We start from the raw sequence: 14,945 nt of genomic DNA on the forward strand, positions 1-14,945 counted from the left end.
AAAAAGTTTTTATCGAGGATGTAAGGCATGTGTACTTGTAGGAAGAGAGGAAAGTTATTGGTTCTCTGTGAATGTTGGTTTGCGGCAGGGGTGCGTGATGTCTCCATGGTTGTTTAATTTGTTTATGGATGGAAGTGAATGCAAGAGTTTTGGAAAGAAGGGCAAGTATGCAGTCTGTTGTGGTTGAGAGAGCTTGGGAAGTGAGTCAGTTGTTGTTCGCTGATGATACAGCGCTGGTGGTTGATTCGGGTGAGAAACTGCAGAAGCTGGTGACTGAGTTTGGTAAAGTGTGTGAAAGAAGAAAGCTGAGGGTAAATGTGAATAAGAGCAAGGTTAAGGTACAGTACGGTAGAGGGACAAGTTAACTGGGAGGTAACTTTAAATGGGGAAAAACTGGAGGAAGTGCAGTGTTTTACATATCAGGGAGTGGATATGGCAGCGGATGGAACCATGGGAGCGGAAGTGAATCAGAGGGTGGGGGAGGGGGCGAAAGTTCTGGGAGCGTTGAAAAATGCGTAGAAGTCGAGAACGTTATCTTGGAAATCAAAAATGGGTACGTTTGAAGGAATAGTGGTTCCAACAATGTTATGTGGATGTGAGGCGTGGGCTATAGATAGTGTTGTGCGGAGGAGGGTGGATGTGCTGGAAATGAGATGTTTGAGGATAATATGTGGTGTGAGGTGGTTTGATCGAGTAAGTAATGAAAGGGTAAGAGAGATGTGAGGTAATAAAAAGAGTGTGGTTGAGAGAGCAGAAGAGGGTGTTTTGAAATGGTTTGGTCACATGAAGAGAATGAGTGAGGAAAGATTGACGAAGAGGATATATGTGTCAGAGGTGGAGGGAACGAGGAGAAGTGGGACACCAAATTGGAGGTGGAAAGATGGAGTGAAAAAGATTTTGAGTGATCGGGGCCTGAACATGCAGAATGGTAAAAGGCGTGAAAGGAATGGAGTGAACCGGATCGATGTGGTATACCGGGGTCGACGTGCTGTCAATGGATTGAACCAGGGCATGTGAAGCGTCTAGGGTAAACCATGGACAGTTTTGTGGGGCCTGGATGTGGAAAGGGAGTTGTGGTTTAGGTGCATTATACATGACAGCTAGAGACTGAGTGTGAACGAATGTTGCCTTTGTTGTCTTTTCCTAGCGCTACCTCGCGCACATGCGGGGGGAAGGGGGTTTTCATTTCATGTGTGGCGGGGTGGCGACGGGAATGAATAAGGGCAGGCAGTATGAATTATGTACATGTGTATATATGTATATGTCTGTGTGTGTGAATATATATATACGTTGAAATGTATAGGTATGTATATATGCTGTGTGTGGACGTGTATGTAAATACATGCGTATGTGGGTGGGTTGGGCCATTCTTTCGTCTGTTTCATTGCGCTACCTCGCTAACGCGGGAGACAACGACAAAGTATAATAAACATAATTATATATATATATATATATATATATATATATATATATATATATATATATATATATATATATATGTGTGTGTGTGTGTGTGTGTGTGTGTGTTGTTGTTGACTGGTTGGTAAGGATATTCAATGTATGTATGACTCATGGTGAGGTGCCTGAGGATTGGCGGAATGCGTGCATAGTGCCATTGTACAAAGGCAAAGAGGATAAAGGTAAGTGCTCAAATTACAGAGGTATAAGTTTGTTGAGTATTCCTGTGAAATTAAAGGGAGGGCATTGATTGAGAGGGTGAAGGCATGTACAGAGCATCAGATTGGGGAAGAGCAGTGTGGTTTCAGAAGTGGTAGAGGATGTGTGGATCAGGTGTTTGCTTTGAAGAATGTATGTGAAAAATACTAAGAAAAGCAAATGGATTTGTATGTAGCATTTATGGATCTGGAGAAGACATATGATAGAGTTGATAGAGATGCTCTGTGGAAGGTATTAAGAATATATGGTGTGGGAGGCAAGTTGTTAGAAGCAGTGAAAAGTTTTTATCGAGGATGTAAGGCATGTGTACTTGTAGGAAGAGAGGAAAGTGATTGGTTCTCAGTGAATGTCGGTTTGCGGCAGGGGTGCGTGATGTTTCCATAGTTGTTTAATTTGTTTATGGATGGGTTGTTAGAGAGGTGAATCCAAGCGCTTTGAAGAGAAGGGTAAGTATGCAGTCTGTTGTGGATGAGAGGGCTTGGGAAGTGAGTCAGTTGTTGTTCGCTGATGATACAGCGTTGGTGGCTGATTCGGGTGAGAAACTGCAGAAGCTGGTGACTGAGCTTGGTAAAGTGTGTGAAAGAAGAAAGCTGAGAGTAAATGCGAATAAGAGCAAGGTTATTAGGTACAGTTGGGTTGAGAGACAAGTCAATTGGGGGGTAAGTCTGAATGGAGAAAACCTGGAGGAAGTGAAGTGTCTTAGATATCTGTGGGTGGATTTGGCAGCGGATGGAACCATGGAAGCGGAAGTGAGTCACAGGGTGGCGGAGGGGGCGAAGGCTCTGGGAGCGTTGAAAAATGTGTGGAAGGCGAAAACAATATCTCGGAAAGCAAAAATGGGTATGTTTGAAGGAATAGTGGTTCCAACAATGTTATATGGTTGCGAGGCGTGGGCTATAGATAGGGTTGTGCGGAGGAGGGTGGATGTGTAGGAAATGAGATGTTTGAGGACAATATGTGGTGTGAGGTGTTTTGATCGAGTAAGTACTGAAAGGTTAAGAGAGATGTGATGTAATAAATAGAGTGTGGTTGAGAGAGCAGAAGAGGGAGTATTAAAATGGTTTGGTCACATGGAGAGAATGAGTGAGGAAAGATTGACAATGAGAATATATGTGTCAAAGGTGTAAGGAAGGAGAAGTGGGAGACCAAATTGGAGGTGGAAGGATGGAATGAAAGAGATTTTGAGCGATCGAGGTCTGAACATGTAGGAGGGTGAAAGACGTGCAAGGAATAGATTGAATTGAAACGATGTGGTATACCGGGGTCGACGTGCTGTCAATAGATTGAACCAGGGCATGTGAAGCGTCTAGGGTAAACCATGGAAAGTTTTGTGGGGCCTGGATGTGGAAAGGGTGCTGTGGTTTCGGCGCATTATACATGACAGCTTGAGACTGAGTGTGAACGAATGTGGCCTTTGTTGTCTTTACCTAGCGCTACCTCACGCGCATGCGGGTGGAGGGGGTTGTCATTTCATGTGTGGCGGGGTGGCGACGGGAATGAATAAAGGCAGCAAGTATGAATTAGGTACATGTGTATATATGTATATGTCTCTGTATGTATATATATATATATATATATATATATATATATATATATATATATATATATATACATTGACATGTACAGGTATGTATATGTGCGTGTGTGGACGTGTATGCATATACATGAGTATGTGGGTGGGTTGCGCAATTCTTTCGTCTGTTTCTTTGCGCTACCTCGCTAACGCGGGAGACAGCGACAAAGTATAATAAAAAATATATATATATATATATATATATATATATATATATATATATAGTGATGGGTGATTTGAATGCAAAGGTGAGTAATGTGGCAGTTGAGGGAATAATTGGTATACATGGGGTGTTCAGTGTTGTAAATGGAAATGGTGAAGAGCTTGTAGATTTATGTGCTGAAAAAGGACTGGTGATTGGGAATACCTGGTTTAAAAAGCGAGATATACATAAGTATACGTATGTAAGTAGGAGAGATGGCCAGAGAGCGTTATTGGATTACGTGTTAATTGACAGGCGCGCGAAAGAGAGAGTTTTGGATGTTAATGTGCTGAGAGGTGCAACTGGAGGGATGTCTGATCATTATCTTGTGGAGGCTAAGGTGAAGATTTGTATGGGTTTTCAGAAAAGAAGAGTGAATGTTGGGGTGAAGAGGGTGGTGAGAGTAAGTGAGCTTGGGAAGGAGACTTGTGTGAGGAAGTACCAGGAGAGACTGAGTACAGAATGGAATAAGGTGAGAACAATGGAAGTAAGGGGAGTGGGGGAGGAATGGGATGTATTTAGGGAATCAGTGATGGATTGCGCAAAAGATGCTTGTGGCATGAGAAGAGTGGGAGGTGGGTTATTAGAAAGGGTAGTGAGTGGTGGGATGAAGAAGTAAGATTATTAGTGAAAGAGAAGAGAGAGGCATTTGAACGATTTTTGCAGGGAAAAAATGCAATTGAGTGGGAGATGTATAAAAGAAAGAGACAGGAGGTCAAGAGAAAGGTGCAAGAGGTGAAAAAGAGGGCAAATGAGAGTTGGGGTGAGAGAGTATCATTAAATTTTAGGGAGAATAAAAAGATGTTCTGGAAGGAGGTAAATAAAGTGCGTAAGACAAGGGAGGAAATGGGAACTTCAGTGAAGGGAGCAAATGGGGAGGTGATAACAAGTAGTGGTGGTGTGAGAAAGAGATGGAGTGAGTATTTTGAAGGTTTGTTGAATGTGTTTGATGATAGAGTGGCAGGTATAGGGTGTTTTGGTCGAGGTGGTGTGCAAAGTGAGAGGGTTAGGGAAAATGATTTGGTAAACAGAGAAGAGGTAGTAAAAGCTTTGCGGAAGATGAAAGCCGGCAAGGCAGCAGGTTTGGATGGTATTGAAGTGGAATTTATTAAAAAAGGGGGTGACTGTATTATTGACTGGTTGGTAAGGTTATTTAATGTATGTATGACTCATGGTGAGGTGCCTGAGGATTGGCGGAATGCGTGCATAGTGCCATTGTACAAAGGCAAAGGGGATAAGAGTGAGTGCTCAAATTTCAGAGGTATAAGTTTGTTGAGTATTCCTGGCAAATTATATGGGAGAGTATTGATTGAGAGGGTGAAGGCATGTACAGAGCATCAGATTGGGGAAGAGCAGTGTGGTTTCAGAAGTGGTAGAGGATGTGTGGATCAGGTGTTTGCTTTTAAGAATGTATGTGAGAAATACTTAGAAAAGCAAATGGATTTGTATGTAGCATTTGTGGATCTGGAGAAGGCATATGATAGAGTTGATAGAGATGCTCTGTGGAAGGTATTAAGAATATATGGTGTGGGAGGCAAGTTGTTAGAAGCAGTGAAAAGTTTTTTATCGAGGATGTAAGGCATGTGTACGTGTAGGAAGAGAGGAAAGTGATTGGTTTTCAGTGAATGTAGGTTTGCGGCAGGGGTGTGTGATGTCTCCATGGTTGTTTAATTGGTTTATGGGTGGGGTTGTTAGGGAGGTGAATGCAAGAGTTATGGAAAGAGGGGCAAGTATGAAATCTGTTGTGCATGAGAGAGCTTGGGAAGTGAGTCAGTTGTTGTTCGCTGATGATACAGCGCTGGTGGCTGATTCAATTGAGAAACTGCAGAAGCTGGTGACTGAGTTTGGTAAAGTGTGTGAAAGAAGAAAGTTAAGAGTAAATGTGAATAAGAGCAAGGTTATTAGGTACAATAGGGTTGAGGGTCAAGTCAATTGGGAGGTAAGTTTGAATGGAGAAAAACTGGAGGAAGTAAAGTGTTTTAGATATCTGGGAGTGGATCTGGCAGCGGATGGAACCATGGAAGCGGAAGTGGATCACAGGGTGGGGGAGGGGGCGAAAATCCTGGGAGCCTTGAAGAATGTGTGGAAGTCGAGAACACTATCTCCGAAAGCAAAAATGGGTATGTTTGAAGGAATAGTGGTTCCAACAATTTTGTATGGTTGCGAGGCGTGGGCTATGGATAGAGTTGTGCGCAGGAGGGTGGATGTGCTGGAAATGAGATGTTTGAGGACAATGTGTGGTGTGAGGTGGTTTGATCGAGTAAGTAACGTAAGGGTAAGAGAGATGTGTGGAAATAAAAAGAGCGTGGTTGAGAGAGCAGAAGAGGGTGTTTTGAAATGGTTTGGGCACATGGAGAGAATGAGTGAGGAAAGATTGACCAAGAGGATATATGTGTCGGAGGTGGAGGGAACGAGAAGTGGGAGACCAAACTGGAGGTGGAAAGATGGAGTGAAAAAGATTTTGTGTGATCGGGGCCTGAACATGCAGGAGGGGGAAAGGAGAGCAAGGAATAGAGTGAATTGGATCGATGTGGTATATCGGGGTTGACGTGCTGTCAGTGGATTGAATCAGGGCATGTGAAGCGTCTGGGGTAAACCATGGAGAGCTGTGTAGGTATGTAATTTGCGTGTGTGGACGTGTATGTATATACATGTGTATGGGGGTGGGTTGGGCCATTTCTTTCGTCTGTTTCCTTGCGCTACCTCGCAAACGCGGGAGACAGCGACAAAGCAAAAAAAAAAAAAAAAAAAAAAAAAATATATATATATATATATATATATATATATATATATATATATATATATATATATATATATATATATATATATATATATATATATATTTTTTTTTTTTTTTTTCTTTTTTTTTTTTTTTTTTGCATATGATAGAGTTGATAGAGATGCTCTGTGGAAGGTATTAAGAATATATGGTGTGGGAGGCAAGTTGTTAGAAGCAGTGAAAAGTTTTTATCGAGGATGTAAGGCATGTGTACGTGTAGGAAGAGAGGAAAGTGATTGGTTCTCAGTGAATGTAGGTTTGCGGCAGGGGTGTGTGATGTCTCCATGGTTGTTTAATTTGTTTATGGATGGGGTTGTTAGGGAGGTAAATGCAAGAGTTTTGGAAAGAGGGGCAAGTATGAAGTCTGTTGGGGATGAGAGAGCTTGGGAAGTGAGTCAGTTGTTGTTCGCTGATGATACAGCGCTGGTGGCTGATTCATGTGAGAAACTGCAGAAGCTGGTGACTGAGTTTGGTAAAGTGTGTGGAAGAAGAAAGTTAAGAGTAAATGTGAATAAGAGCAAGGTTATTAGGTACAGTAGGGTTGAGGGTCAAGTCAATTGGGAGGTGAGTTTGAATGGAGAAAAACTGGAGGAAGTGAAGTGTTTTAGATATCTGGGAGTGGATCTGGCAGCGGATGGAACCATGGAAGCGGAAGAGGATCATAGAGTGGGGGAGGGGGCGAAAATTCTGGGGGCCTTGAAGAATGTGTGGAAGTCGAGAACATTATCTCGGAAAGCAAAAATGGGTATGTTTGAAGGAATAGTGGTTCCAACAATGTTGTATGGTTGCGAGGCGTGTGCTATGGATAGAGTTGTGCGCAGGAGGATGAATGTGCTGGAAATGAGATGTTTGAGGACAATGTGTGGTGTGAGGTGGTTTGATCGAGTGAGTAACGTAAGGGTAAGAGAGATGTGTGGAAATAAAAAGAGCGTGGTTGAGAGAGCAGAAGAGGGTGTTTTGAAGTGGTTTGGGCACATGGAGAGGATGAGTGAGGAAAGATTGACCAAGAGGATATATGTGTCGGAGGTGGAGGGAGCAAGGAGAAGAGGGAGACCAAATTGGAGGTGGAAAGATGGAGTGAAAAAGATTTTGTGTGATCGGGGCCTGAACATGCAGGAGGGTGAAAGGAGGGCAAGGAATAGAGTGAATTGGAGCGATGTGGTATACCGGGGTTGACGTGCTGTCAGTGGATTGAATCAAGGCATGTGAAGCGTCTGGGGTAAACCAAGGAAAGCTGTGTAGGTATGTATATTTGCGTGTGTGGACGTATGTATATACATGTGTATGGGGGGGGTTGGGCCATTTCTTTCGTCTGTTTCCTTGCGCTACCTCGCAAACGCGGGAGACAGCGACAAAGTATAAAAAAAAAAAATATATATATATATATATATATATATATATATATATATATATATATATATATATATATATATATATATATATACATGTGTGTGTGTGTGTGTGTGTGTGTGTGTGTGTGTGTGTGTGTGTTACCGGACTCTGCCTGCATGACGTTACACCGCGTGTAAAAAGTCACCTTGAGCGAGGGTGTATCATCTGGAGTTCGACCTCCTCAGTGACCCTCCCACTCCGAAGGAGGACTCGACGGGTCAGGTCGTCCTTGTCAAGAGATTGAGTGGTCGTACTCAAGGGGTTCAACTCGACGTACTCGTGAGATTAAGAGGTCGTCCTCAAGGACTTGATTCCCAGATCCTCTTCAGTCGTTCTATTAGCCAGGTTGTGGTGTTCGATCCGCTCTTGCTCGATGCCATATGAAATCGAACCCTCTATCATCCAGACACATCTCCTCCTCCGTCATCTTCCTTTTGTTCTCTCTCTCTCTCTCTCTCTCTGTGTCTGTGTGTGTGTGTGTGTGTGTGGCTTTCGTGGCGCCCGCGTATCATCAACTATTGTTCACGAGAGAATCGGTAGCACGAGATATGATGATAAGCCGCTGGTACACAGAACGCAGCTCAACTTGACGCCCGGGAAGGGTCGTCTTGCCCCCCCCTGTCAGCCAGTGTTCTACGTCAACACGGTAATTCCCACGTCAATACGGTAATTCCCACGTCAACACGGTAATTCCCACGTTAATACGGTAATTCCCACGTCAATACGGTAATTCCCACGTCAATACGGTAATTCCCACGTCAATACGGTAATTCCCACGTCAACACGGTAATTCCCACGTCAATACGGTAATTCCCACGTCAACACGGTAATTCCCACGTCAATACGGTAATTCCCACGTCAACACGGTAATTCCCACGTCAATACGGTAATTCCCACGTCAATTCTACTGCAATATACGTAACAAAACATACCGAAGTACATCATTATGGACATACACAGTACATAAAGTGCTACCGGACTTTTACTAAACATTGCTAAGGTACTACATGTTCTCTAGTGAAGTTATCGAACTTTTACAAGTTCTACCACAACTTTACGAGCAGGCCTTAGGTTCTACAAGTTCTCCAGGCACTGCCCGACACACACGGCCGCCCACGCGTCGGGCTGGTTGGTCGGGTCGGGTCACTCTCCCGACCCAGCGGCTTCGGCGGAATTAAAAGAAATTAAGTCGGGTTTGTCCAGAGTCATGATTGTGGGCGGCAGGTCGGGCGTAGTGCTGTGGGCGGCAGGTCGGGCGTAGTGCATGGTTGTGGGCGGCAGGTCGGGCGTAGTGCTGTGGGCGGCAGGTCGGGCGTAGTGCACGGTTGTGGGCGGGCGGTCGGGCGTAGTGCTGTGGGCGGCAGGTCGGGCGTAGTGCACGGTTGTGGACGGGCGGTCGGGCGTAGTGCTGTGGGCGGCAGGTCGGGCGTAGTGCTGTGGGCGGCAGGTCGGGCGTAGTGCTGTGGGCGGCAGGTCGGGCGTAGTGCATGGTTGTGGAGGGCAGGTCGGGCGTAGTGCTGTGGGCGGCAGGTCGGGCGTAGTGCACGGATGTGGGCGGGCGGTCGGGCGTAGTGCTGTGGGCGGCAGGTCGGGCGTGGTGCACGGTTGTGGGCGGGCGGTCGGGCGTAGTGCTGTGGGCGGCAGGTCGGGCGTAGTGCTGTGGGCGGCAGGTCGGGCGTAGTGCTGTGGGCGGCAGGTCGGGCGTAGTGCACGGTTGTGGGCGGGCGGTCGGGCGTAGTGCTGTGGGCGGCAGGTCGGGCGTAGTGCTGTGGGCAGCAGGTCGAGCGTAGTGCTGTGGGCGGCAGGTCGGGCGTAGTGCTGTGGGCGGCAGGTCGGGCGTAGTGCTGTGGGCGGCAGGTCGGACGTAGCGGTGTGGGCGGCAGGTCGGGCGTAGTGCTGTGGGCGGCAGGTCAGACGTAGCGGTGTGGGCGGCAGGTCGGGCGTAGAGCTATGGGCGGCAGGTCGCCCGTAGTGCTCCGGGACCGGAGTCGGGTCGGTCAACACCGAACAAGAGTTTGTCGGGTTCGAGAGTCGGGGGGTCGGGTGTAGCGGCCGTGTCTGGCCAGTGTCACAACGGTCGGCTCAAATGACCTCGGCTGACACCTGGGGGTCAGGTTACCCCCCTCCCTACCCACCACCACATGACACCAGAGAAGTACCCCCCTAACACTACACCAGTACCTCCTGACACTATATCAGTACCTCCTGACACTATATCAGTACCTCCTGACACTACATCTGTACCTCCTGACACTACACCTGCACCTCCTGACACTACATCAGTATCTCCTGACACTCTACCAGTACCCCCTGACACTATATCTACCTCCTGACACTACACCTGCACCTCCTGACACTATATCAGTACCTCCTGACACTACACCTGTCCCTCCTGACACTACACCTGCACCTCCTGACACTACATAAGTATCTCCTGACACTCTACCAGTACCTCCTGACACTATATCTACCTCCTGACACTACATCTGTACCTCCTGACACTATATCAGTACCTCCTGACACTACACCTGCACCTCCTGACACTACACCTGCACCTCCTGACACTATATCAGTACCTCCTAACACTACACCAGTACCTCCTGACACTACACCTGCACCTCCTGACACTACATCAGTGTCTCCTGACACTCTACCAGTACCTCCTGACACTATATCTACCTCCTGACACTACATCTGTACCTCCTGACACTATATCAGTACCTCCTAACACTACACCAGTACCTCCTGACACTACACCAGTACCTCCTGACACTACATCAGTATCTCCTGACACTCTACCAGTACCTCCTGACACTATATCTACCTCCTGAAACTACATCTGTACCTCCTGACACTATATCAGTACCTCCTGACACTACAACTGTACCTCCTGACACTACATCTTCACCTCCTGACACTATATCAGTACCTCCTGACACTATATCAGTACCTTTTGATACTATATCAGTACCTCCTGACACTACACCTGTGCCTCCTGACACTATATCAGTACCTCCTGACACTATATCAGTACCTCCTGACACTACACCTGCACCTCCTGACACTATATCAGTACCTCCTGACACTATATCAGTACCTCCTGACACTACACCTGTATCTCTTGACACTATATCAGTACCTCCTGACACTACAATCTGTACCTCCTAACACTATATTAGTACCTCCTGACACTACACCTGCACCTCCTGACACTATGTCAGTACCTCCTAACACTATATCAGTGCCTCCTGATACTATATCAGTACCTCCTGACACTACACCTGCACCTCCTGATACTATATCAGTACCTCCTAACACTACACCAGTACCTCCTGACACTACACCTGCACCTCCTGACACTATATCAGTACCTCCTGACACTACACCTGCACCTCCTAACACTATATCAGTACCTCCTAACACTATATCAGTAACTCCTGACACTACACCTGTACCTCCTAACACTATATCAGTACCTCCTGACACTACATCTGTACCTCCTAACACTATATCAGTACCTCCTGACACTACACTTGTACCTCCTAGCATTATATCAGTACCTCCTGACACTACACCTGTTCCTCCTGACACTATATCAGTACCTCCTGATACTACACCTGTATCTCCTGACACTATATCAGTACCTCCTGATACTACACCTGTACCTCCTGACACTATATCAGTACCTCCTGACACTACACCTGTACCTCTTGACCCTATATCAGTACCTCCTGACACTACACCTGTACCTCTTAACACTATATCAGTACCTCCTGACACTATATCAGTACCTCCTCACACTATACCAGTACCCCCTGACACTATATCAGTATCTGATGACACTATATCAGTACCTCCTGACACTACATCAGTATCTCCTGGCACTTTACCAGTACCTCCTGACACTATATCAGTACCTCCTGACACTACACCTGTACCTCTTGACCCTATATCAGTACCTCCTGACGCTACACCTGTACCTCTTAACACTATATCAGTACCTCCTGACACTATATCAGTACCTCCTCACACTATACCAGTACCCCCTGACACTATATCAGTATCTGATGACACTATATCAGTACCTCCTGACACTACATCAGTATCTCCTGACACTTTACCAGTACCTCCTGACACTATATCAGTACCTCCTGACACTACACCTGTACCTCTTGACACTACATCAGTACCTCCTGATACTACGCCTCTACCTCCTAACACTATATCAGTACCTCCTGACACTATACCAGTACCTCCAGACGCTATACCACTACCTCCTGACACTATATCAGTATCTCTTGACACTATATCAGTACCTCCTGACACTACATCAGTATCTCATGACACTATACCAGTACCTCCTGACACTATATCAATACCTCCTGACACTATATCAGTACCTCCTGACATTACACCAGTACCTCCTGACAATATATCAGTACCTCCTGACACTATATCAGTACCTCCTGACACTACACCAGTACCTCCTGACACTATATCAGTACCTCCTGACACTATATCAGCACCTCCTGACACTACATCAGCACCTCCTGACACTATATCAGTACCTCCTGACACTACACCAGTACCTCCTGACACTCAGTACCTCCTGACACTACATCAGTACCTCCTGACACTACATCAGTACCTCCTGTCACTACACCAGTACCTCCTGATACTATGTCAGTACTTCCTGACATTACACCAGTACCTCCTGACACTACATCAGTACCTCCTGACTCTATATCAGAACCTCCTGACACTACATCAGTACCTCCTGACACAACAACAGTACCTCCTGACACCACATCAGTATTTCCTGACTCTATATCAGTATCTCCACACACCACATCAGTACCTCCTGACACTACATCAGTACCTCCTGACACTACATCAGTACCTAATGACTCTATATCAGAACCTCCTGACATTACACCAGTACCTCCTGACACTACACCTGCACCTCCTGACACTATATCAGTACCTCCTGACACTACAACAGTACCTCCTAACACTACTTCAGTACCTCCTGACACTATATCAGTTCCTCCTGACGCTACACCAATACCTCCTGACGCTACACCAATACCTCCTGACATTACACCAGTACCTCCTGACACTATATCAATATCTCCTGACACTACACCTGTACTTCCTGACACTATATCAGCACCTCCTAACACTACATCAGTACATCCTGACACTACACCAGTACCTCCTGACACTATATCAGTATCTCCTGACTCTATATCAGTACCTCCTGACACTATATCAGTACCTCCTGACACTGTATCAGAACCTCGTGACATTACACCAGTACCTCCTGACAGTATATCAGTACCTCCTGACACTATATCAGTACCTCCTGACACTGTATCAGAACCTCGTGACATTGCACCAGCACCTCCTGACAGTATATCAGTACCTCCTAACTCTATATTACAACTTCTTGACATTATACCATACCTCCTGACACTATATCAGTACCTCCTGACACTATATCAGTACCTCCTGACATTACACCAGTGCCTCCTGACACTATATCAGTATCTCCTAACTCTATATCAGAACCTCTTGACATTATAGCAGTACCTCCTGACACTACAGCAGTACCTCCTGACACTATATCAGTACCTCCTGACATTACACTAGTGCCTCCTGACACTATATCAGTATCTCCTGACACTATATCAGTACCTCCTGACACTATATCAGTACCTCCTGACTCTATATCAGTACCTCCTGACACTATATCAGTACCTCCTGACACTACATCAGTATCTCCTGACATTACACCAGTATCTCCTGACACGATATCAGTACCTCCTGACATTACACCAGTACCTCCTGACACTATATCAGTACCTCCTGACACTATATCAGTACCTCCTGACATTACACCAGTACCTCCTGACACTATATCAGTACCTCCTAACTCTATATCAGAACTCTTGATATTATACCAGTACCTCCTGACACTATTTCAGTACCTCCTGACACTATACCAGTACCTCCTGACACCAGTACCACCTTGACAGTACGCCTGTATAAGACTCCCAGTAGTATACAGTACTTTGTGACAATACATCATTTGATTATCATATTTTTTTTAATGCCTTTATCATATAATTAACATATTGATAACCAGACACACTGCTGCTCTTGACTTGCGCTCCATATCATCACAGATCACTGATAACATATCCTATCACCAACCTTGACGTCTCTGACGCTCGTAACGAGGTTATTTAATAGTTATTCATCCAGCGCAAGGACTCGTCTATGGTCGTTGGATTAATTCCTTTTTTTGACCCCACCCACCACCGTCTCCAGCACTCACATGGACGAAATGCCTCGGTATATCTACCTTTGCCAGGTGGTCCTTAGATGAGGGCGACGCCGCTGGTCTTGGCTCTAGCGATCCTCTCGCCTTTTTCTACAACCTCCTCCAAACTCGCCACATTTTCCTCTGTTCCACACATTATTCCTCGGTAATTTCTTGTGATTATCCTCTCATTAGAACACTATATGTGTTAATTCTTACTGTCTCACACACTTGTTGTCTCCCACGTACGTAGGTAAATGTATATATGATCGTATGTGAGAGAGAGTACAACGCGGGAGAGTGAGAGTGAGAGAGAGAGAGAGAGAGAGAGAGAGAGAGGGGATGGTCATGTGAGAGTGGAGCGGGCGAGACGCGAGGCGTGTGTACCCGACTATGGTCCGTGCAACACTGGCTGCCGAGCATTGACCGGCTCCTCTCTTCCCTCCTCCTCCTCCCTCACCCTCACCTACCATCCACCCATCCAGCGCCAGGTAATTAAAGATAACAAAGTTAATGAAAATCGTTCATCTTTATCATTTCTTTTTTTTTTCATCATCTCATTCCAGCAAATTGCTCTATAAAGGGAAAATCTTCGTGGTTTAACAGAGCAGAAATGATGGTGTTAAGTCCTCGGATTTGTATTTACCTTCTTCGCCAGTTAGATGTTTGTTGTCAGCCAGTCAGATGTCTGTTGTCAGCCAGTCAGATGTTTGTTGTCAGATCATGTGCGTCAGGAGTCAGCCTGGACTGACGGGTTGGGTGCTACAGCGACGTCCGCTTGTGTACGAGGGATTGGATGGGCTGGCCCGACACGGAGGCCCCGCCCAACGTGAGGCGGGGTGACGGGTGCGACCATATGATCCCGCTCGGTGGTAATATTATCGGTCATCATTCACAGTAGTATTTAGGTTCGCAAAGCCTGTGGGTCTCTCTCTCTCTCTCTCTCTCTCTCTCTCTCTCTCTCTCTCTCTCTCTCTCTCTCTCTCTCTCTCTCTCT

At 45.9% G+C, this 14,945-nt stretch overlaps 1 protein-coding gene across 3 annotated transcripts in view; it reads right to left on the reverse strand.

Moving 5' to 3' along the window:
- LOC139750351 (alpha-1,6-mannosyl-glycoprotein 2-beta-N-acetylglucosaminyltransferase-like) overlaps nt 1-14,358 on the reverse strand; it is a 326,509-nt gene extending 312,151 nt beyond the window's left edge. For 2 of the 3 annotated variants that reach the window (XR_011713113.1, XM_071665038.1), the window contains exon 1: nt 13,991-14,358. The gene's annotated coding sequence lies outside the window, so the exon portion shown is untranslated. The remainder of the gene's footprint in view (nt 1-13,990) is intronic. The other variant, XM_071665040.1, reaches the window with a different exon arrangement.
- Between the last annotated feature and the right edge of the window lie 587 nt (nt 14,359-14,945).

The sequence above is a fragment of the Panulirus ornatus genome, chromosome 9 (assembly GCF_036320965.1).
Source record: "Panulirus ornatus isolate Po-2019 chromosome 9, ASM3632096v1, whole genome shotgun sequence".
NCBI classification, from domain to species: domain Eukaryota; kingdom Metazoa; phylum Arthropoda; class Malacostraca; order Decapoda; family Palinuridae; genus Panulirus; species Panulirus ornatus.